The sequence below is a fragment of the Oncorhynchus mykiss genome, chromosome 18 (assembly GCF_013265735.2).
Source record: "Oncorhynchus mykiss isolate Arlee chromosome 18, USDA_OmykA_1.1, whole genome shotgun sequence".
Taxonomy (NCBI): domain Eukaryota; kingdom Metazoa; phylum Chordata; class Actinopteri; order Salmoniformes; family Salmonidae; genus Oncorhynchus; species Oncorhynchus mykiss.
Window position 1 is genome coordinate 39,531,261 of NC_048582.1, and position 22,745 is coordinate 39,554,005.

General features: G+C 41.9%; 1 protein-coding gene across 7 annotated transcripts in view; it reads right to left on the bottom strand.

Moving 5' to 3' along the window:
- Nucleotides 1-22,745, bottom strand: part of LOC110496815 (glutamate receptor ionotropic, kainate 5) — a 99,066-nt gene that overhangs the window by 63,835 nt on the left and 12,486 nt on the right. For 2 of the 7 annotated variants that reach the window (XM_036952755.1, XM_036952754.1), the window contains exon 1: nucleotides 4,110-4,293. The exons of the other annotated variants lie outside the window; for them this stretch is intronic. The gene's annotated coding sequence lies outside the window, so the exon portion shown is untranslated. Of the gene's footprint in view, nucleotides 1-4,109; nucleotides 4,294-22,745 lie in introns of those variants that run through there. 7 annotated transcript variants of the gene reach the window in all.

Here is a 22,745-nt window from a genome sequence, read left to right on the forward strand (position 1 = left end):
CTGAATAGAATACACATGCAAGCACACATGCATGCCGACACACACACACGGACGCACCCATCCATACACGCACGAACACACACACACACACACGTAGACAGAGACACGCAGGATGTGCCCTTGTCCCTGGCTCCAAAGACCTTGTGCTTTTTCATGTCACTTCACCTTGTCCCCAAGGCCCGAAAAAGCGCATTCATATATCATCTTCCAACCAACCCTGTCAATCAATCATACTGACAATGACAAAAGGCAGCTACAGCAAGTCATCCATTGTCAGTCACAATAGGCTTCCTTTAGCTTTGCCTTTACCTCTCCACTCCGAGCTATTCATTAAAACATTTGTCATCCATTATTATAAATGATCACATTGTCTATCGTGCTTTTCATATGTACTTGTAGCACTTACAGTGCAAATCAGACAGAATGGACAGGAATATGGCCTGCAGAACATTGTTCCCTTCCTTGTCTTCTCTTGGACTTTCACAGTTCGTTTTTTTCCTAAAATTTTCATTCACTTTCAGTATAGTTAATGTAAACCCTGGCATTTGTGTGTCTTCAGAAACAATGGCAGAGCAACACTTAGAACACTGCACCATGGACTGTGTGAAGCGAAGTTCCTTTTGCATTCATAAAGCTCAGTGTCTTTGAATACATAGCTCTGTGCTATGGACTTTTATATTGCGTGTGTAACCGGGAGAGCCTCGGGCGAGTGGATTCAAATAGTGTTCGTCATTGTCTCTCTTCTCTCACTGTCCATTCTGCAGCAGTCCTCTTAGGAGAAATGTGGCCGCTCAAAAGGACATTTGCACATACAGTATTGGGATGATGAGACATCAACACACACTAAAACACACATACCCACGTACATTCACACATTTCTCTCTCTGACGCACGCAAAAGTCCAAACACGGACACACACACATTTGTATTGCATTAATCATATACACGTGTAGCGTACTCTTAACTCACAGGCATCTGCACACGTATTCTCAACCTGTAGGCACACAATACAGACTCTCTCAGTATCTAAGCACCAACATCCGGACACGGAGCCATAAGTATTGCATGTACTGTAACTATACATGTGTAGCCTATTCTAAACGAATGGGCATGAGCTCTAAACTTCTAGGCACATGCACACGCTCGCTCGCTCACTCACAAACGGGTGCACCTACGCACCAAAATACTCGGAGAGAGGATGACACCATCGATTTTGAGAGGAGCCAAGAAAAACACAGAAACCAAATTGCTATACTGTATACGCCTGGTGTCAAAGGATCATCTCTGTGGATAGGAGTGGGTTACTTTATTTACAGAGTTGTCGAGCCGCCGAGATATTTCCATAACGAAAGTGTTTCAACTTTGAGCTCTCTCTCTCTCTCTCTGGTAAAAAAATAAATAACTAACATCACCTTTTGCCGTGTAACAACTACAATCATACAGGCACACAGGCAAGTAAATTCGCCTACAAAAACACAAAAACAACTTCATCTCATCTAAAGGATGAATGAAAGCATAGTCGGTGACGCTTTCCTTTATAGACCGCTGCTTACCTATCATGTTTACCAGTTTACCACTTAGATATTGTTAAATGGCATATATCACCATATATTAAATTACTTTCTACAGTAAAACAGTAATAACCTAATTGCATAGCAGTAGCACGTCAGTTCCTTTAAGATTCATTGAGTAAAGGGTTACCATTTGGTACCAGGTAGTCACCATTTGTTTTTAATTCTTTGAGGGGAGTAGGGTTGCAAAATAAATTCGAGGAACCTTTAATAAATTCCCTGGTTTTCCAGAAATCCCGGTTGGAAGCTTACAGGTTTCCTGCTTACTCCCTCCTCATTCCGGGGATCTTCCAACCGGGATTTCGGGAAAATCAGGGATTTTATTGAACGTTCCTGAAATTTTGTCACCCAAGAGGCAGGCAAGGGAGAGAACGTTGTTTATAATAAGGGTTACATGGAGAAAATCGGACCTCTCTGAAATTAAAATGGATGGCCCTCCCTTCAGCAAAATATATTTGACCTAAACCCTCCCTGAACGCTTGAAAAACCCTCCCCTATGCCCAAAACAATAATTAAAACAAAGTAGATAACAGAGAACATGTCTACAGTTTACCCTCACTTCTTGGACAGACCAGAGCCTTATTTATGCCGTTTTAGAAACTGCTCTTTGTCCTGTAAGCATTACATGGCAGCTCAGGAATTTTGATCGCACACAGGGCTGCGGGCTGGAAAGGTTGTGGGTTCGCAGACCACCTTGGACAAGAGTAGGGGTGGAAAGATCTCCTTTATCGTAAAAGCATTGCATAAATCTATCACTGTATTTGGAGATCTGAGAATTGATTTTATTTTATAAACATGTCATGCAAATCTACGTCATTTTACATATTAGCAGTATCTTTTTTTAATAGCACAAAAATTACCAAAATTAGAGGCTCATCATATTCCTCTACTGACAAATAAGTGTGACTCGTTTGCAACATTTTCCGTTTGCAAATAATTAAATCTGAGGCATCATTAGGTATCTGAGCATGGTACTTTCAAAAGATAGGGACAGAATTAGATTACTTCCCAAGCAACGTCTAGTTCTTTGTCTCCTCGCCTATAGAAGGTTGTAGCTCAGCCTTTGAATGTCAAAGAAAGGAAACAAAGATATCTCCATCAGAGTTACAGCTTGTAGCATGAAGCGTTGCGGACCAAAAACACTGTAGATCCCTTTATATCATCTGATCAGTTTTATTTGATTCAACATATTAAGCTAACAAGGCGTAGGCCTGTGCTTTTTTTCCTTTATATTTATTAATAAAAGTAGTTTCATGCCCCCTCAATTTGAGTCGTGGTTTTTAACTTTAAAGCCATTCAATGACACAGGGGTAAGCGATTTAAAGAGTGCATGTTGGGTGGAGGAATTGGACAAAGCAGCCAATAGCCTAATTTTGTCTGTCAAACAGGTATTTCTTATTTCTTAAACAGGAGCAAATAGACTGCAACACAAGGCACTCGTAGTTAGTCATGTCTAATTCAAATTAAGACGGTTTAAATTAATTATGCCTACATGAATGGGCCTACTTTCAGCACCATGGCTTGTCCATTTCCGATTTATTGTGCCACGGCTGCTGCTTCAAGTTCCAGCACCACAATGTAAGTTACTCGAATCTGGCTCATTGTGATCTCAATAACTCTGATAAATACCTAATGGGCAAGAAACATTGTTTTTAATCAAATCAATTATAGTAGTAGCAAGCTACCAAAGCTGACCTCCAGTCCTCATCTTTGCACTCTCCTTCTCAAAGTGAACAGAACATAGTCTATACTGCACTCTTACCCTACGAGGTCCGGACCCTGTCGGTTTTCTGTTCTACATGATCATTAATTACCCACACCTGGTGTCCCAGGTCCTAAATCAGTCCCTGATTAAAGGGAAAACAATGAAAGAAAATGCAGTCGAACTGGCTTCGAGGTCCAGAGTTGAGTTTGAAGTGTCTATAGGCTAGGCCTAATCAACAATTATTTTCGGAAGAAGCCTTTGACTCTCCTCCTGAACAGCCACCTTAGGCCTACACACAGCACAGCCATTGGTTAGGCAGCACACAAAAAAAGTGTTAGATTAGCAAGAGGAGAGCAGGCCGGGGCTCAGGGTTGGAATGTCCATTGCAGTGTGTAATGCAGCCTAGTGTTATTTACACCATCCCAGCAGCTATCTTAGAAATTTAACTTTTCTCTGCGCTTCTCCGAGCATGCACTTTGTAGCCTATAGGCTATGAATCTTTTGATTGAGACCACACTAAATAGCATATAGGCACACTTGATATTGCGCGCCCAGCGGAGAATAAGAGACGAGGGGTAGCATCAGGCACACGTCAATATAGCCTAATAAGCATAATTCTAAAACACTGAGAAATATAGAAAATTCATAAATTACAAATTACATGACCATCCCCTGGACAAATAATATATATACACTAAACCCTCCTCTTGACTGAAATTGAAAAATCATGACCCTCCTCCATTTTCCTCCAAGTAACCATTCTGTAAATTTCGAGCCATCCCTAATATCCGAAATGATACATTTTACCACATAGTTTCTGAGTTAATACGTACCTGTCAAGGCTTTGGGTAACTGGTGAAAAGGAGTCAGGCGCAGGAGAGTTGAGATGCGTGGACAAGGTATTTAATACACAAAAAAACACCAGTATAGAAACAATACAACGGTGTGAAATATACCGGTACCACGAATAAAACGGGTGCAAATACAAAACCCGGGAAACAACATACCAGCCGTCAGATACAGCCACCAACATAGAACAAACATGCACACAAACATGGGGGAAACCAGAGGGTTAAATAATGAACATGTAATGGGGGAATTGAAATCAGGTGTGTAAAAACCAAAGACAAAACAAATGGAAAATGAAAAGTGGATTGGTGATGGCTAGAAGGCCGGTGACGTAGACCGCCGAACGCTGCTCGAACAAGGAGAGGGACCGACTCCGGGGGAAGTTGTGACAATACCAGGTTAGTACTAGCTTAATCGGGCTGTAAAATAAAGTGCCAACGTATAACTCATAGTGTTGTGATCTTTTCATTCTTGCCATTACAAGGGTACATAATGGAGTCGTGTGGTTGAATGAAGATAAATGTCCCTCAGGCCGGGGTAATCCGTGTATTATGTCCGCCTCATCTTGTTGACGGATGTAATGTGGGGATTCTCTTAACCTCGCTTAGCATAAATGACCTCATTGTGTGCCAAGATGTACCATGCCCCAGAATGGTGACCTCAGTCAAGATCATTACAGAAAACCAAAGCAAAGATTTCCACATTTACAAGATAAATTCTGAGCAGCACCTCGACACAGGCCCGGCCCTGGCCTTCTGGGGGCCCTAAGTGAGATTTGGAGGTCAATGGCTTCTATTGCTTTTCCTAGTAAGCACTTGGGGTTACTCCATATGCTTACCTAGATATGATATGGTGCCCGGAATGAAACCATTAACTAATCTTAGCCGTGGGCCTCTCATAGGCTACTGCAATCCCATGAGGGGATCATGTATAATTGTACAAGTACTCTATCTTTTCAATGACTTTAATGTATTTATTTATGGTAGAAATAAGACAGGAATTTTTATTGTCACATACACAGGATAGGTGCAGTGAAGTAAAGGCATGTGACAGTCAGAGTATACTACATGACCAAAGGTATGTGGACACCTGCTCAAACATCTCTATCCAAAATCATGGGCATTGATATGGAGCTGATCCCCCTTTTGCTGCTATAACAGCCTCCACTCTTCTGGGAAGGCTTTCCACTAGATGTTGGAACATTGCTGCAGGGACTTCAGCCACAATAGCATTAGTGAGGTCAGGCACGGATGTTGGCCCGATTAAGCCTGGCTCACAGTCGGCGTTCCAATTCAGGTGTTCGATGGAGTTGAGGTCAGGGCTCGGTGCAGGCAGGTCAAGTTCTTCCACACCGATCTCGGCAAACCACTTCTGTATGGGCCTCGCTTTGTGCACGGGAAACAGGAAAGAGCCTTCCCAAAACTTTTGCCACAAAGTTGGAACTACAGAATCGTCTAGCGTTAAGATTTCCCTTCACTGGCACTAAGGGGCCCGAACCATGAAAAAACAGCCTCAGACCATTATTCCTCCTCCACCAAACTTTACAATTGTCACTATGCATTGGGGCAGGTAGCATTTTCCTCTCATCCGCCAAACCCAGATTCATCCGTCGGACTGCCAGATGGTGAAGTGTGATTCACCACTCCAGAGAACGCGTTTCCACTGCTCCAGAGTCAAATGGCGGCGAGCTTTACACCACTCCAGACGACACTTGGCATTTCGCAAAGCATTGATGCTCCTAGGCGTTGTTGTTCCACTTCACAAAAACAGCCCTTACAGTTGACCGGGGAACCTCTAGCAGGGCAGAAATTTTACGAACTGTCAACGGAGATTGCATGGCTGTGTGCTTGATTTTATACACTTGTCAACAAATGGGTGTGGCTGAAATAGCCGAATCCACTCATTTGAAGGGGTGTCCACATACTTTTGTGTACTGTATATAGTGTATATGGGATACACCTGGGTGACTAAAGGAGATATACAAAATGCCATAATATAAGATGAGATGTGCATATTAAAGTACATTTGCATAGATATATTGATTCTTTGGGCATCCCATCTACTTGTAGAATTGACCAGTTGAAGCTGATAGACATTACTATCTAGATAGTCTCCTATTATCCTCTTATCCATTTATCTTTAAACCTTTTCATATTCCACGACATTCCAGTTGACTCTGTGCTTGATTATCTTTTCATCTACCTGGTAATTCGGTTATATGGAAACTGTATGCAATTACTTTTTTTCAATGAGCTATTCTGAGCATTTTCTGACCCCCTTACAACACGTGTCAAACTCATTCCACGGAGGGCCGAGTGTACGGGTTTTCACTCCTCCCTTGTACTTGATTGATGAATTAAAGTCACTGATTAGTAATGAACTCCCCTCACCTGGTTGTCTAGGTCTTAATTGAAAGGAACAACCAAAAACCCGCAGACACAACGCCCTCCATGGAATGAGTTTGACACCCCTGCCTTACAACATCAAATGAATTGTGTGTTTTTAAAAAAAATGAATTCAACTAGATCAAAGGAAAAGATTGGCTACGCTAACTCTATGTACTGTAACAGCTTGATTTCATCGTTTTAGAAGAAGATTAAACATCCACACACACACATCCAAAATGAGATCCAAACATCCATAAACATCCCATTCACACCCATAGACACTCACACACGCACACACGTACACACGTACACACGCACACACGCGCACACACACACAAAACATGCAAAACATTGGCCACAACATACAGGAGCATATGATTATTCCTTGCTCCATCCTGTGTGCTTAGCCTCCTTAATCCAAAGCTCATGTTTATTTATGATATGCCAATAAGGAGCACTTCAAAGAATTGTGCGGCCTGAAAAATCTCAGAGGTGTTCTCACAACGTCTGAAAATTAGACCCATCATTCTGGAGAACCGATGCACCAGCCCAACCAACCAGACAGGCTCTGCCACTGCATTGGAGAGAGCATCACCACAAAAACCACAACCATGTCCCTTTGTTGGTAGCCCTTTACATGAAGGTAACTCAAAGGGCTTATAAAGGGTTTATAAGTAGTTACTAGAAGCTATGAAAGGGTTTGTATTTAGTTAATAAGCAGATTTGTAAATAGATAACAGCTTATAAGTGGTTTATAACTAGCTAGTACTCTGGATATGAAGTACCTTGTAAATAATTTACTAGAAGTTAATGAGGTGGTAGTTAGTTAAATGATTTATAAAGGATGTATATGTATTTTATCAAATATTCATATTTTAGTAACCATAACTTTCTCAATGATAAATTAATGGTTGAAATATTGCGATCTAATCGTTTCTGTGCTTGCCAAATAGTGTGATTCTTTAGATGGATAATGGGGTTCCGTGCTTGCCAAATAGTGTTTTTATTTTGATGCACGGCTACTGTTATGCTATATTGCTTTACTGACATACTAACATCTATAAGGTACACCACAATATGGAATGGTGCAGCCATTTCATGAGTCTTGTTTCTCATGGTCTGAGAGTCCTTTAGGTGCCTTTTGGCAAAGTCCAAGTTGGCTGTCAAGTGCCTTTACTGAGGAGTGGCTTCCGTCTGGCCACTCTACCATAAAGGCCTGATAGGTGAAGTGCTGCAGAGATGGTTGTGATTCTGGAAGATTCGCCTATGCCCACAGAGGAACTCTGGAGCTCTGTCAGAGTGACTATCGGGTTCTTGATCACCACCCTGACCAAGGCCCTTCCACCCCAATTGCTCAGCTTGGCCGGGTGGCCAGCTCTAGGAAGAGTCTTGGTGGTTCCAAACTGCTTCCATTTAAGAATGATGGAGGCCACTGTGTTCTTTGGGACCATCAATGCTGCAGAAATATGTTGGTACCCTTCCCCAGATCTGTGCCTCGACACAATCCTTCGACCTCATGGCTTGGTTTTTGCTCTGACATGCACTGTCAACTGTAGGACCTTTATATAGACAGGCATGTGCCTTTCCAAATCATGTCCAATCAATTGAATTTACCACAGGTGGACTCCAATCAACTTGTAGAAACATCTCAAGGATGATCAATGGAAACAGGATGCACCTGAGCTCAATTTCGAGTCTCATAGCAAAGGGTCTGAATACTTATGTCAATTATTATTTTATTTTTTATAAATTTGCTCAACATTTTTTTTTTTAACTGTTTTTGTTTTGTTATTATGGGGTATTGTGTGTAGATTGATGAGGGAAACAATTAATTTAAGCACTTTTAGAATAAGGCTGTAATGTAACAAAATGTAGAAAAATGGAAGGGGTCTGAATACTTTCCGAATGCACTGTAAGTGTGTGAATTAGACCATTTCCCTGTCCTGTTAAGCAGGCAAAAATGTAACGAGTACTTTTAGGAGTCAGGGAAAATGTGTGGAGTAAAAAGTACCACATTTTCTTTAGGAATGTAGTGAAATAAAAGTAAAAGTTGTCAAACATATAAATAGTAAAGTACAGATTCATTCTGCCGATTCTGTTGAGAAACGTTTCTTAAACGGAACGAAACGAGGATAAACATACCTGAATTTGTCTTATAGAAACTCTCGTTTGCAATTGTTGGAACAATGATTACTCCCTAGAACAGCTAGATGCAGGCAAGAGTGTGCACGGTGGTATTGATGTGACACTGTCTGTCACCTACATTACTCAAAATTCTTTCGACCTGTGTGCACCCACGTTGTAAACATTCATTCATAGGCTAGGTCTTAGCTACCTCATGATGGGTACAGGGAAAGTAGAGTATCATCTAGTAGCATAAACCCATCAGTGTTACATTGAGCTGGATGAATGGAATATGAATGACAGTCATCCAATACACTGTAATAGAAATAAGGTCATGTTCACAAAAAAAAAATCATCCTCCTTCATCTTAAATGGCACCCACTGCCACTGATTTGTCACGTAGATGACTGAATATCGCTGGTAATAATCCTGTCTCTGGAATCAAAACCTCTATTGCATTATTGAAAGTTCCTGGAGTCTAGCTCGTATTATATCTTAGTACCATGTCTGAGCACATCAAGAGTGTGACATACAATGATAACATTATCAATTTAGTTCAACATTTCTCTGTTTGTAATAGCACATTCATCTCTCGAAATGTTAAATGATTGTCTCACTCTTCTTGGAATAACACATTTCTGAATTCAAATTTTTACTAAACCTTAACACTTCTTTCCCAGCAAACAACATGGTATCATGATTGTCCTGTGAGGATCCAGATGGGTTGGATCAGTTTTGCGGTGGATGACTTCAGCCAGACCCTCTCTCACCCACAGAGGGTGAACTTTGTTTCACAGACGTTTTCCCGCCGAAACTCTAACACGTCCTAAAGTGAATACTAGAACAATATTTCAACATACAACGTGGGGGATGGTCAGAGGCAATCTAAAGAGTAATAATGTAATTTCGGGTTGTTATTTTGTAATGTCATTAAAAAATACTGTAACTTGAAAAGTATATACACTAACTGTACGAATTCTCCATCCTCCACATTGTGTAGGAAATATGAAAAATGATGAAAGTGTATTTGTTAAGAGAGGGATGTGATCTTAGAAACTGTAAGAGGAAATTGTTTCTGTAACTTTGTAACTTTCTGTAACTTGAGTGAAGTCAGAGAGTGTCTCAGCCTCACCCACCGCCCCTTTTAAATGAACTGTATAAAATGGTGGGTTAAGAATGAACATATCAGACCAGAGAGATGTTTAGCTCCAGCTCACGTCCAAAGTGGTTCAAACTCAATCTCAACACAAGGTAGAGACGATAACGTCACCTCCCGGACAATCACTGGTATGGCTGACTAGTTGTCCTAAGTAAGGTATCTAGAAAAGCTCATTTAAATGGGACCATTCTACTACTCTTCAAACCATCGTATTCTATTACTCTTCAAACCATCGTATTCTACTACTCTCCAAACCACCGTATTCTACTACTCTCATCACCCCACTGAGAACCACCGATCTTCAAAGAATAATTTAATTCATGATTTCTTACTCCAAACGGGCGGCAGTTTGTGTCCAAAGTATAGGATTACTGTGAGAGAAGTTTCTAAATGTAATGAATACTCAGGGAGAAAAGGATTCACTTGCAGAGCGCAACAGGTGTTTATTATGCCTTCGCAGAAGGCAGAAATCGTGGTCACATGCAGGCAATGGTCATACACAGGTTGGCAAACAGGCAGGTGAATCAAAACTAGGACTGAAGGCTATATATAACTGGTTCTCACAAACAAGCTAGGAAAAGGCTTAGTAGAGTCAAAACGAACAATACCTCACAAAGGCACATACAGAATGAACTGAACTAAATAAGGAGCTGATGAGACCAGGTGAGTAACTAGGTGAAATCAATGAACAAAAATCAAAGACATGGCTATGTTCAAGAACACAAAGAAAAAGGGCTACGTTCAAGAACACAACAAAACAGAATACACGGTTGACTAAGAAAATGAATGATGATAGGTTACGAGGTGATGATTAATACGTTGACTGTTTTATGGGTGTGATAGGTAAAGACCTTTAGAGTTTAATTCTGGAGATGATAACTCTTTAAACAACCGCTCTCGTGGTGCCCCAAATCCTAATGAGTTAATTGTTAGCATGATTGATTTAATCTGGTAAAAATTAAACATAGTTAGTTGATTAGATAAATAACAGTCATCACATTAATGAAAGTAAAGTTATGACAATGGCTTATTCACATAATCATATCCACCTTTACGCAATGTTCTAAAAAACCCTAAAAGCCCCATCCAGTTCCTGTACCATTTCAATAACACATTAGTTACCTCCCTACCACTGTGGCTGTCGAAAGGCTGTTTGGCTACGGGGGGGGGGGGGGGGGGGGGGGGGGGGGAGTACACAGCAGCACTGACAGCTAATCAATGGCTTTTGATTGGTCCCTATTGCAGCGGCCAAAGCGGTCATCATAGACCAGGCTTAAAAGGGTCCCTGGTCACAGGGAATAGACTGCAGTCAAATAACCACCTCTCAACCCACAAGCGATTTACCCTGAGATGCAGTATCTATCTGGCCTCTTTTCCTCTTTTACTGTAGGTCAATTATGGGAGTCTGATCCCCACAATGTCTTTGTAGAGGTGACGTACAAGAGGTGACGCACAAACACTGTGTAGGAATGGACTTGTTGCGGATATAAACGCCTGTGCATGGTTACGTAGTGCACTTAAAAATAACTATTTTTACATGGCATGTCGCCAGAAAATGAATAAATATTCAGTGGAAAGGAGTATCAAGCTCACCACCGTGCACTTTCACCCCCCTGTGAATTTCATCGTAACTTATTGAATCTGTAGCCTAACAAACTGCACGCTGCCCCGAGTCATAGTGGGAGGACCACGTAACATATCGCTTGATGGTTATTATATCAATATTTGCGCATAAGCACGTTTCCACCGCCATTTCTAGCATTATACATTTTACTGACACAAAAATCTCCCATCTTGTCTAGAGTATTCTGTTTTGTCGACATTTTGAAAGTTGACTGACATATTTGCTGTTTCCATCCACTCCCAAGTGGCACAGCGGTCTAAGGCACTGCATCTCCGTGCTAGAAGCATCACTACAGACCCTGGTTTGATTCCAGGCTGTACTCCGTGATTGGGAGTCCCATAGGGCAGTGCACAATTGGCCCAGCGTCGTCCGGGTTAGGGTTTGGCCGGGGTAGGCCGTCATTGTAAATAATCATTTGTTCTTAGGTTAAATAGAAAAAACTCTGACCCGTCATGACATATTTTATCCGATGGGAACCTGGTTACTGTGACGAAAAATGTGGCAACACTTTTCTTCTTAGCTAGCTGCCTATCAAGCTAGCGGGATTGTCTTAGCCATAGTGGCTTGTGGCTGTCTAGAACTCTGCTGTTTGTTGTTGTTGTTTCCAATCTCTCCTGCATCCTGCCCTGTCTGGAACTGCCAGGAGGAATCGCGTAACCTACGTTGCTACCATGATAAAGACAAAAGGACAGTGGAGTCTCTCTATCACAGGTGAAGGGTCTTTTAAACTAACAAAAAATAGTTCTACAAGCAACAACAAGAAAATAGCTTCAAGTGTTGGGTCCAAATACTGGTGGAGTCAACCAATAAAATAATGGACAACCTGACCAGAGAGGTTCAGGACCTGAAGAACAGTTTGCAGTTCTCACAGAGTCAGCTCAGTATTGCTTAGGGCTGACAAGATCAAGGTAAACTGTGCAGGCAATGAGATTGAATCTAAACCAAGTGCAACTTATATGTGTGTGTCCTTAGACCAATCCCTTTCTGGAGACCTGATTGCTGCTAAAAGTATTTCTCAAATGGCAAACAAATTGAAATTTTTAAGATTTTTAAAAACTGCTTGTCTCAACCTTGACTCAGAGTCATATTTATTATGCCTGCTCTGCTTGGTTTAGTGGGCTATCAAAAAAAATGAAAAAGAGAATGCAGGTCATGCAAGGTAATGTTATCAGGTATATGCTTAATGACCCCCTAGGACCATATAGGGAGGGGTGCAGGAGTTCCGGGAGGTGGGCTTGTCGCCTTTGGAGTCCAGAGTTGACCAACTTAAACCTAATGAAATGTTTGACATCTTAAATAATCGTGCCCCAGCTTATATGAAAAAATACATTGATATGGTCTATAACCAACACAGTTACAATACCAGAGCTAGTGATATGTCTTGTAAAATCCCAAGAGTAAACAGTACTGCGAGGAGCATGTTTTTCATACAGACATTTGCCTCCCCTTAGAGATCAAGCTAAGAAATAGCTTTCAAAATCAGGCAAAGGTTTTCATTTGCACAAGGTTGTATAAGTAAGAGAAACCACTCCGCTACCCCTTGTGCCTCCCTACTGCTGGTCAGGTGTATTTATTTGAATGATAGGTATGATGTGCAATGAAGAGAGCGTTTTTTAAAGGTTGAAATGTGAAAAGAACATGGTAGATTTTTAAGGTTCGGGAAAGGTTCAGTGAATAGTGACACTTTTTAGGATGGGAGTGTAAATTAATGTATTTATGGTTGTTTGTAATTTTGTCTTGTCTTTTAATCATTGTGTGTGTTATTGTTTTTACCATCGAGGACCACTGTGGAAACAAGTGTTTTAATTAATACTTTCAAGTGACATCCTCTGGGTCCACATTGTACATTTCGTTGTATATGTCTGTTACCCAAAATAAATTCAATTCAATTCAATCAGTTTAAACATGGGAATGGCAAGATGACTGCAATTGGTAAGTCATTGAGAAAAGATAGTTCTGTATGAGAAATCAGATTATCTCTAGGGACAGTCAAGACAGAACAACGTTGTTGCAAAGGGAGGGAAATGGTCTCGGAGAAACGGAAGATTGAGGTGGAGCGCACTCACAGGACTCGAAAACTCACCAATGGCCCAGGTGACAGGCCCAGTCCAATAGTGGACAAGTTCCTGAGGTTCAAGGACAAGGTACTGTAGCGGTTCCGGAAGAGCCAAGAACTTGAGAGGAAGGTACAACTTCCTCAACGAGGACTATCCTGAAGCTGTGCGTCAGAAGAGGAAAAAACTTATCCCAGCCATGAAAGCTGCCAGATCGCGTAGGGACATTGCTTACATCTGCTATGACATGCTTATTTTTCACCCTCCCTCCCAAAAGCCTGGAAGGGATGAGAGAGCCAAGCCTGTGGATTCGTAGCTTCAACCCCACAGCACACACACACACTTACACACACCAACTGATTAATGGACTGCTGAATGTATATATTTTTCTTTGGCTTTGTTTGCGATTTCTCATATTATGTTTATCTCTGTTAAGCTACCCAGGAAAGGGCTAAAAATGGCCTATAGTAATATATGCAGCCTTAGAAATAAGGTTCATGAAATCAATAACTTGCTAACATCAGATAAGGTTCATATACTAGCCATTTCCTAGACACACTTAGATAATTCATTTGATGATACAGCAGTAGCAATACAAGGATATAACATCTATAGAAGAGACAGGAATGCTTATGGGGGAGGTGTTGCTGTATATATTTAGAGCCATATCCCTGTAATGATTAGAGAAAACATTATTTCAAGTGTTATTGAAGTGTTGTGGTTGCAGGTTCACCTGGCACATCTAAAAACATTTATTTTGGGGTGTTGTTATAGGCTACCAAGTGCTAACAGTCAGTATCTAAATAATAGGTGTGAAATGCTTGAAAGTGTATGTGATGTAAACAGAGAGGTATACTTTCTAAGGGACCTGGTTTTCATCAAGCTTTCCGCTCAAGAGGAAGTTTCTCACTGTAACCATTTCCTGTAATCTGGATCAGGTTATTAATCAACCTACCAGGGTGTTTACAAACACTACAGGAACAAGGTCATCCACATGTATTGATGACATTTTTACTAATACTGTAGAACTTTGTTCTAAAGCTGTATCCATACCCATTGGATGCATTTATCACAATATAGTGGCCAGCCATATCCAGGAATGCCAAAGTTCCAAAAGCTGGGCCTAAAATAGTGTATAAGAGGCAATTGAACTGATTCCAGAGGCTGTTCCAAAACACCGCCGGCGGAAAAGAGGTACTCGGAGTAGAGTTTTAGTCCGACTCAGGTGGCGCACATAAACCCCACCGCTTCCGAGTATATTACTCGCTAATGTTCAGTCTCTGGAAAATAAAGTTGATGAGCTAAGGGAGAGGATTTCCTTCCAGAGAGACATCAGGGATTGTAACATAATCTGTTTCAAGAAAACATGGCTCTCGGGATATACTGTCTGAGTCCGTTCAGCCAGTTGGGTTCTCAGTTTATTGCGCAGACAATAATAATTATCTCTCCGGGAAGAAGAAGGGCAGGGGTGTATATTTCATAATTAACTACTTATGGTGTGATTGTGATAACATAAAGTAACTCAAGTCCTTTTGTTCACCCGACCTAGAATACCTCACAATCAAATGCCGACCGTATTACCTCCCAAGATAATTCTCTTCGGTTATAGTTGCAGTCGTGTATATAACCCCCTCAACCCGATACCACGGCGGCCCTCAAAGAACTTCACTGGACTGTATGCAAACTGGAAACCACATATCCTGAGGCTGCATTACTTGAGGCTGCATTAATTGTAGCTGGAGATTTTAACAAAGCAAATTTGAGGAAATCGTTACCGAAATTCTGTCAAATCATTGACTGTAGTACTTGTGCTGCTAAAACACTCAACCCCTGCAACTCCAACTTCCGGGATGCCAACAAGGCCCTCCGCCACCCTCCCTTCGGCAAATCAGATCACGACTGCATTTTGCTCCTGCCTTCCTATAGGCAGAAATTCAAACAGGAAGTACCCATGCTAAGGACTATTCAACGCTGGTCTGACCAATCAGAATTCATGCTTTAAAATTGCTTTTGATCACGCGGACTGGGATATGTTCCTGGTAGCCTCCGAGAACAAAATAGACGAATACACAGATAAGGCAATTGAGTTTATCAGGAAGTGTTGTAGGAGATGTTGTACCCACTGTGACTATTAAAACCTACCCTAACCAGAAACCGTGGATAGATGGCAGCATTCACGCAAAACTTAAAGCGCAAACCATCACATTTAACCATGGCAAGGTGACTGTGAATATGACCTAATACAAACAATGTAGTTATTCCTGCCGTAAGGCAATCAAACAGGCAAAATGTCAGTATAGAGACAAATGGAGTCGTAATCCAACGACTCAGACACGAGACGTATGTGGCAGGTTTTACAGACAATCACGGACTACAAATGGAAAACCAGCCACGTCACGGACACCGACGTCTTGCTTCCGGACAATCAAAAAAACCTTTGTTGGCCCCCTTTGAGGATAACACACAGCCCACTACCAAGGACTGTGGGCTCTCCTTCTCCGTGGCCGACGTGAGTAAGATGTTTAAGTGTGTTAACCCTCGCAAGGCTGCCGGCCCAGATGGCATCCTTAGCCGCGACCTCAGAGCATGTGTGGACCAGCTGGCTGGTGTGTTTACGGACATATTTAATCTCTCCCTATTCTAGTCTGTTGTCTCCACGTGCTTCAAGATGTCCACCATTGTTCCTGTACCCAAGAAAGCGAAGGTCACTGAACTAAATGATTATCACCCCGTAGCACTCTCTTCTGTCATCCTGAAGTGCTTTGAGAGACTAATCAAGGATCCTATCACCTCTACCTTGCCCGAAACCCTAGACCCATTTCAATTTGCTTACCTTCCCAATAGATCCACAGATGACGCAATCGCCATCGCACTGCACACTGCTCTATCCCATCTGGACAAGAGAAATATCTATGTAAGAATGCTGTTCATTGACTATAGCTCAGCTTTCAGCACCATAGTACCTTCCAAGCTCATCATTAAGCTCGAGGCCATGGGTCTGAACCCCGCCCTGTACAACTGGGTCCTGGACTTCCTGAATGGCCGCCCCCAGGTGTTGAAGGAAGGAAACAACACCTCCACTTCGCTGATCCTCAACACTGGCGCCCCACAAGGATGCGCGCTCAGCCCCCTCCTGTACTCCCTGTTCACCCATGACTGCGTGGCCATGCACGCCTCCAACTCAATCATCAAGTTTGCAGACGACACAACAGTAGTAGGTCTGATTACCAACAATGACGAGACAGCCTACAGGGAAGAGGTGAGGGCCCTGGGAGTGTGATGAAGAAGGCGCAACAGCTCCTCTTGAACCTCGGGAGGCTGAAGAAATGTGGCTTGGCACCTAAAACCCTCACAAACTTTTACAGATGCACATTTGAGAGCATCCTGTCGGGCTGTATCCCTGCCTGGTACGGCAACCGTCCGCAACCACAGGGTTAGGGTTAGCACCCGATGTCACAGGAAGGCCAAAAGATCATCAAGGACAGCAACCACCCGAGCCACTACCTCTTCACCCCGCTATTATCCAGAAGGCGAGGTCAGTACAGGTGCATCAAAGCTGGGACAGAGACTGGAAAACAGCTTCTATCTCAAGGCCATCAGACTGTTAAATAGCCATCAGTAACACCTCAGAGGCTGCTGCCCTATATACATAGACTTAAAATCACAGGCCACTTTAATAATGTTTACAGATTGTGCATTACTCATCTCATATGTATATACTGTATTCTATTCTACTGTAGCTTAGTCTATGCCGCTCTGACATTGCTCGTCCAAATATTTATATATTCTTAATTTCATTCCTTTACTTAGATTGTGTGTATTGTTAGATATTACTTGTTAGACAGTACTGCACTGTTGGAGCTATAAACACAAACATTTCACTGCACCCGCAATAACATCTGCTAAACACTTGTATGTGACCAATAAAATTTGAATTGAAACTGACTGTTAGAACTGTTAAGGCTCCATGGATTGATGAGAAATTTGAAAAACTGTATGGTTGAAAGAGATGGGGCAGAAGGAGCGACTACTTAGTCTGGCTGCACATCTGACTGGCTGACTCACCATGAATTTAGAAATGATGAGACGAAACAACAAAAAGAAGATGATACTGTATTATGAAGCCAAGATCAATTATATAAATAATGATGGAAAAAAATAGACAGAAAGACAAATTAAACTCCATCTTTCCTCGAGTCAGATGGCTTATTCATCACCAAACCATTTGATGTTTCCAATTATTTGAATGATTACTTCATTGACAAAGTGGGCAAACTTAGGCAGGAAATGCCAACAATGAACAGTGAGCCATCATACTCATGCATAAAAAATGTAGAATGAAACAAAAGTTTGATGTTTGTAAAGTTAGTGAGAGAGAGGTGGAAAAATTATTGTTATCGACCAATAATGACAAACCTCCTGGCATTGATAACTTAGAGGGAAAGCTACTGAGGATGGAAGCTGACTATAGCCAAGCAAAAGCAAAAGTCATTTCGCTACCCAAGAGTGGTAAAGCGGCCTTTACTGGCTCTAACAGCAGACCTATCAGCTTGCTGCCAGCTCTTGACAAACTGTTGGAAAAATGGTGTTTGACCAAATACAATGCTATTTCTGTGTAAACAAATGAACAATATACTTTCACCATGCTTATAGAGAAGGTATCTCAACATGTACTTCACTAACACAAATTACTGAGGATTGGTTGAAGGAAATTGATAATAGGAAGATTGTGCGAGGTGTTCTGTTAGATTTCAGTGAAACCTTTGATATTATTCACCATAACCTGTTGTTGAGGAAACATACAGTATGTGTTATGGCTTTTCAACCGTATATACTTATCTAATAGAACTCAGAAGGTTTTCTTTAATGGAAGCTTCGCTAATGTCAAACATGTGAAGTGTGGTGTACCGGAAGGCAGCTCTCTAAGCCCTCTTTTAATATCTTTACCAATGACCGGCCACTAGCATTAAACAAAGTATATTGTCCATGTATGCTGATGATTCAACCATATACGCATCAGCAACCACAGCTAATGAAGTCACTGAAACCCTTAACAAAGAGTTGCATTCTGTTTTGGATTGGGTGGCCAGTAATACTCTGGTCCTGATTATTAAGTATTGTATTGTATTTGGTACAAACAATTTCCTAAGTTTTAGCTGAATCTGGCAATGAATGGTGTGGTTGTTGAACAAGGTGAGGAGACTAAATGACTTGGTGTTACCTTAGATTTTAAACTGTCATGGTCATAACATATCGATTCAATGGTTGTAAAGCTGGGGAGAGGTCTGTCTGTAATAAAGAGCTTTTTTGACACCACACTCCAACAAGCAAGTCCTGCAGGCTCTAGTTTTGTCTTATCTTCATTATTGTCCAGTCATATGGTCAAGTGCTGCAAAGAAAGTCCTAGTTAAGCTGGAGCTGGCCCAGAACAGAGCAGCACGTTGTAATCAGAGGGCTAATATAAATACTACGCATGACAGTCCCTCTTGGCTGAGAGTTGAGGAACGACTGACTTGCATCACTTCTTGTTTCTATAACAGACATTAACGTGTTGAAAATTCCAAATTGTTTGCATAGTCAACTTACACACAGCACTGACTCACACACTTACCCCACCAGACATGCCACCAGGGGTCTTTTCATGGTCCCCGGGTCCAGAACAAATTCAAGTAAAGAACAGTATTATAGAGAGCCATGAGTGCATCCTTCCGTCTTATATAGTGCAAGTGAACAGCAAACCTGGTTTCAAAAAACAAATAAAGCAACACCTCACCGCACAAACCGTCTCCCTCATGTGACCTATTTGTATTTGTTGTGTATAAGTAACGACATGTATGCGTAACTGATAAATGCACACACACACACACACACACACGTACGTTAATGTTTTTAAATGTATGTAAATATGTGTCGGACTCCATTGGCGTCCTTATCCTTATCAGACCTGGGTTCAAATAGGGTATTTCATTACTTTTAAATACATTTGGAAGTAAGTATTAAGATATTTTGTATTTGAAAAGACAGTTGAATATTGGAAAGTATTTGAAAATACTCAAATACAATAATTCAGATACACTCCCATGCATTTAGCCCAGGAATTTGAAAGTTGTATTTGAAATAAGTATTTGAAAAGGCTTTCAAATACTGTAGTAAGCTATTCATAAGAAGTTGTCACGACTTCTCCCGAAGTCGAAGCCTCTCCTTGTTTGACTGGTGCGCGTCAGGTTATTGTGCCCATACTTTGTATTTCTTATGCCGTTGGTTTTACTATTAAACTGCTCCGGCTATTATCAAGTTCTGCTTTCCTGCGTCTGACTTCCCTGCCACCAGATTCGCACCCCTTACAAAAGTAGTTGATTCAGGCCACATTATTCGAAAATACTCAAATACACAGAAAATAAGTATTTAAAAAAACACATACTCAAATAAACTTGTATTTTAACCCAAGTTTGGTCCTTATTGATGAGCCATTTATTTGGCATGTATTTGATGCATAGCTCATCTCTCTTCCATATGCACAGAGTCTGGCTGGACAAATATGCCGGACAAAAATACATTAGCTTGAAGGCATTGGCTGTGCTCCAATAGTTTAAAACAGCTCTCTTTACTCATCATGTTCTTTCATGAACTCAGGTCTCACAGTGCCTCATACTTGAGCACAATATGGTGGAAGAAGCCTGTCTGTTACCTTCACCAACCAGTGGTCCTAAAGTAAAGCCGACAAGCAAAAGGAGTCGTTAAATCTATTGGGAGATGGCCATTGATTTTCTTCTCCAGTTCTTTTGGCCCATAGAGATGAATGCCTTCCCAAGGCCAGTAATGATGAGTGTGGGACGGCCTGGCAGAGCCTTGGGAAATCCGTTCGGAATTGAAGAGTCCAAGGCCCTTCCAGCTGACCGATAACAAAGGCAAAGAGCTAATCCAATCAAATCCAATTTTATTTGTCACATGTACCGATTTGCCACCACTTCAGCCGATCTGACATTTTTTTCTTGCAACTGTACCCAATGATTTATGGAAACTTACTCGACCGGTCGATGTCCTCATCGTGGGTTTACAGACGTGTTTTTAATACGTTTTATGAACACATTTGATTAGAATACTTGTGAAATGCACATGGCTATATTTGGCAACAGGTTTATTTTCCCCTCGTCTCCAACCCCAGTCAATGCGTTGAACGGATGTGGGTGGAGCAGGATAGCTCAGACCTGCGAGTGCCTTTTGAATGTTTGAGTCACAAGCGCCAAATAAAACGGGTGTTGACTTTACCGTAAGAATAAAATAAAACACACAAGAATGGAGCTAATTACAGTACCAGTACCAGATCAATGTGCAGAGGTACGAGGTATTTGAGGTAGATATGTACATGAAGGCAGGGTAAAGTGACTAGGCACCAAGATAGATAATAATAATAAGAGTAAAATAAGGAACAGAGTAGCAGCAGCAAATGATAAGTGTAAAAGTGTGTGTGTGTGTATGATTGTGTGTTTGGGTTGTGGCGATATGTGTGTGTGTATGCATGTGTAGTGTATGTGAATGTGTGTGTGGGTTTTGTGTGGGTGTCAATGTAGCGTGTGTGAGTGTGTATATTTAGTCTAGTGAGTGTACATAGAATCAGTGCAAGATAGTGTCAGGTCAGACAGTTCAGGTACCATTCCTTTACTATTTAGCAGACTATTTAGCAGTCTTATGGCTTGGGGGTAGAAGCTGTCTCGGAACCTGTTGGTGAACTGTCTATGGCTTTGGTGGCTGGAGTCTTTAACACATTTTCATGCCTTCTTCTGACACCACCTGATATAGAGATCCTGGATGGCAGAGAGCTCAGCCCCAGTGATGCACTGGGCTGTTCGCACCACCCTCTGTAGCGCTTTGCAGGCATGGGCGGTGCATTTGCCATACCGAGTGGGGATGCAGCCCATCAAGATGCTCTAAATGGTTCAGCTGTAAAACATTTTGAGGATACGAGTGCACATGCCAACTCTTTTCCGCCTCCTGAGGGGGACGAGGCACTGCCGTGCCCTTTTCATGACTGTGCAGGTGTGTGTGGATGCCAAGGAACTTGAAGCTCTCGACCCACTCCACAATAGCTACATCAGTGTGTATGGGGAGTGCTCTCCCCTCTTTCTCCTATAATCCACAATTACGTAGCTCCTTGGTTTTACTGACATTTAGGAGGAGGTTGTTGTTCTAGGTACCAAACTGCTAAGTCTCAGACATCCCTGTAGGCTGACTCATCGCCGTATACCGTCGTGTTGTCAGAAAACTTGATGATGGTGTTGGAGTCGTAAGTGGCCACGCAGTCGTGGGTGAACAGGGAATAAAAGAGGGGACTAAGCACACACCCCTGAAGGGCTCCCGTGTTGAGAGTCAGCATGGTGGAGGTGTTGTTGCCTACCCTCACCACATCGGGCTGGCTCATCAGGAAGTCCAGAATTTCTGTCCCAGGGACCCTAGCTTGGTGATGAGCTTGGAGACTATGGTGTTTTTAACGCTGAGGTGTAGTCTATGAACAGAATTCTCCGATAATTATTTCCCCTCTTGTCCAGGTGGGAGAGAGCAGTGTGAAGTACAATTGAGATTGTGTCACCTGTGGAGACAGTATGCGAATTGGAGTGGGTCTAGGGGGTGTCTGAGATGATATTGTCCTCTTGCATGTTTGATGTCACGGAGGTTGTAGCAGGCTTTTTTGTATGCATCCATGTCCGTGTCCCGTTCCTTGGAAAAGGTAACTCTAGCCTTTAGCCCAGCGCGGATATTGCCTGTAATGCATGGTTTTTGCTTTGGATACATTCTTATAGTCACTGTGGGGATTACATTGTCAATGCACTTATTGATGAAGCCTATGACTGTTGTGGTCAATGCTATCGGATTAATCCTGGAACATAGCCCAGTCTGTACAGTACCACCAAAATAGTCTTGTAGCCTCGCTTCTCCTTAATCCAACCACTTCCGTATTGAGTGCATTACTGGTACTTCCTGTTTGAGCTTTTGCGTGTAAACAGGAAGCGGGAGAATGGAGTCATGGTCAGATTTGCCAAATAAGGGGAGAGGGAAGACCTAGTAAGCGTTTCTTTCGGTAGATTAAAAGAGGTCTAGAGTTTTAGCGTCCATAGTTGTGTTGGCTTGTAGACAGCTGTGATAATTACGGATGAGAACTCTCTTGATAGATAAGTGTCTACAACCTACCATGAGGTTTTCCTATATCAGATGAGCAAAAGCTCGAGATTCCCTTCATACTTGAAGCAGCCCACCAGTTGTTATTTATGAAAAAA